This window comes from Brachyhypopomus gauderio, chromosome 12 (assembly GCF_052324685.1).
Source record: "Brachyhypopomus gauderio isolate BG-103 chromosome 12, BGAUD_0.2, whole genome shotgun sequence".
Lineage (NCBI taxonomy): Eukaryota > Metazoa > Chordata > Actinopteri > Gymnotiformes > Hypopomidae > Brachyhypopomus > Brachyhypopomus gauderio.
Genome location: NC_135222.1, coordinates 18630971 through 18633739, shown reverse-complemented (window position 1 = coordinate 18633739; position 2769 = coordinate 18630971).

The window sequence follows — 2769 nt, the reverse complement described above, 5'->3', positions numbered from 1 at the left end:
AGGGGTTCTGCAGGCCTGTGCTAAAAGCCACCGAGGCGAGCAGATAGCCCTGCCTGACCTCCCAATGCACCTCTTGTTTTCCCTGTCAGTGACAGTAAGAACATGAAATGTTACATATCCTGTTTTCATGACATATGAGACTCATCATTCCACAAAGGCCTCAGGGCACCACACACTCCTCATTCCTCCTCTCGCCCACAGACGCTGCACACAACGCTGTGTGTGGAGGTGTGTGTGTGTATGTATCACAATAATGGCATTCACTCCTTCTTGATATTGTTATTAGAGAAACAAATTACAGATTATGAACACTTAGAATCATCAGCAGCACGTCCACATTCTCCAATATGAAAATTAGTTCTGGAGGTTTTTATTCCTTTACCACACTGGTGCATTTCCCTAAGTTTACTTTTTTCATTAATTTAATGAATTATTCAAACGTGCAAATGTCTAAACTGCACTGGAGCTTTTTTTCTCCGTCAATACTGAGTGAATCAAGCAATCAAATAAATAAGGAAGGAAGCTGTATCTGGAAGCCTGAGGCCTGTCTGCTACCTGTCAGGGGGGGCATAATTTTGTGGTATTCCCGTACATCTTCTAAGATGTTTATTCAGGCACCTGAAATCCACTCCTCTGCTGTAAGGTTTGTCATTGTACAAACACTTGGATATATATTGAAATGCAGGAGAGAAGGAGGGAGATGGTGAGAACTTTTTTTTATTTTAGGCACTTTTGAAAACTACGCACTGGTAAGAACTAGAATAAGTCTTAAATCTGCCAAGTCTGTGCTATATATCAAGAGACAATAAAATAATTTCTGTTGGTGATTTAACAGATGTTTTTGTTTTATTAGAAGGGCCAGGGCCTTTGAATGTTACACCACCGCCTGTTTCCTTTAATAAAACTTTAAGCTTTATTGTCTTTGATGGCTCCTTTTCTCTCATTACTTATGCCCGTCACATAGTAGACCTACCTTTAGATCTTCTCCACGCTTCCGTCTCCCTATTACCACTGCTTAGTGGCATTTTAATTAAAACCTCTACCCTGAGTGATCGGACATATGGCGGGCGATCCGCAACGAGATTACTGCAGCCTCCAACGTTTTAACAGGCAACTGATGCAATACCATTTCCATAATGTGTTTCTCTTCTCGTCCTCGAAGCACCTTTAAACGACTCGCGGTACACGCGCGATCTCTCTCCAGAACTGATAAAAGCCCAAAAGCTGCCAGACACTCTCTCGTGGACGACGGTCTCATTTCCCGAATAAATATGTGCCCGTGCAGCACCTGTTCACATCGTAATGAGCAACCACAGGCATTCGAACCAACTCCTCGTTCTGCCCTGCAGATCTTGCATTTGATCACAGTGGTTTTATCGTCCGATGCAAGCTTGGTTTTATGCAGCATTTTATGGACAGTGGCCCATGGTGTTGCAGACATATTGGGCAGAATAAGAATTACACCCTCGCGCAAATGTGATCTTAATGTGAGCTGTCTAATGGCTACACACTCGCAGCAAAGAGAATGAGTTTAGTGCAAAGCCACAGGCTAGATATAATGGGGGGCGGATCTAATAACGAATATTCAAACACTGATAATGCATGCACATTCATCTTAGATTTTAGACACCATTAGGACAGACCCATCACATTGCGGTGGCTTAATGAAGATGAGCTGTTGTATATCAGTGAAAGTTCCAGTATTGACACTGATCTGGAAACCTGCACAGTATCCATCCCTGTTAGCCCTCTGTAAGTAGGTGAGACACAGAACTGATCCAGGAACAGATGAGGCGCTGTTCCCGTTACAGGCAGCCAGTGAGATGAAAAAGCTTTCACCCCTGCGTTCTCGTAGCTGACCACTGTTACCTGAAGCCAATTCTCCAATTAGACTGATGGCGTGTTGCTTGGCCGTCAGTACAACCCAGGGAGGGAAATTGTCCAACATGTCTGTGAAGTGGGTTTATATTGTTTTGCTTTTTAAAATACTTTTTAAACAGTCTAATTCTCTGCCCATTCATTTGCCACCTGCTTTCTTAGCCAGCTGTGTAATTGCCGTTTGTAGCGGTTCTGCCCGTTGTAGTCTCTTCTTATCCAGGACAGGTCTTCTGCTCCCAGAGCTGCAGAGAGCAGTTGAGGCACATTCACGCGTTCTGAGGAGAACTAACCAGCTGTTCGCCTATAAAGGTCAGGTGTGTTGCTGCAGTTACATAGCAGTGAGGGAGAGTGAAACCCTGCCACTGTTTCATCCCCCTGTCCAAACGTTTTGGTCAGATCCCAGTAACAAACCGATTCTCTGCTAAGGGAGGAGGGGGGGAGGGGGGGCACATCACTTCACTTCACAGCCCTGGCCAAAGGCGATGTACGAGTCTGAAACCTTCCCGCCTCTCTCAGCACCTTGAGTCTTACCTAAGTCTGTGTCGGAGGGTCGACCCATGACACTGGAACTTACACAATACAGGAGATCCATGTCTTTGCAGCACTGCGGCAGACAGGAAGCCAAGACCTAACATGCGGCAAAGGGGGCCTGAAGCCAGAGGTGTCTCGCAGGATTGCCAGAACCAGCTGGTCCATTTCTGGCCATTCCTGAGTCAGAGCAATTTTCATTCTCATTGCTGGGCCTCTGAGCACTCTAAGGAGAGCTTCACCGCCGAGAAGCGGGTGTGGCACTTAACGGAAGCCGTGACAGTGCAGATTTTGTGTCATCAGCTCATTGTTATAATCCAATCAGAATGTGATACAGGTAGCTCATCCGGTTAAAAACAGCGC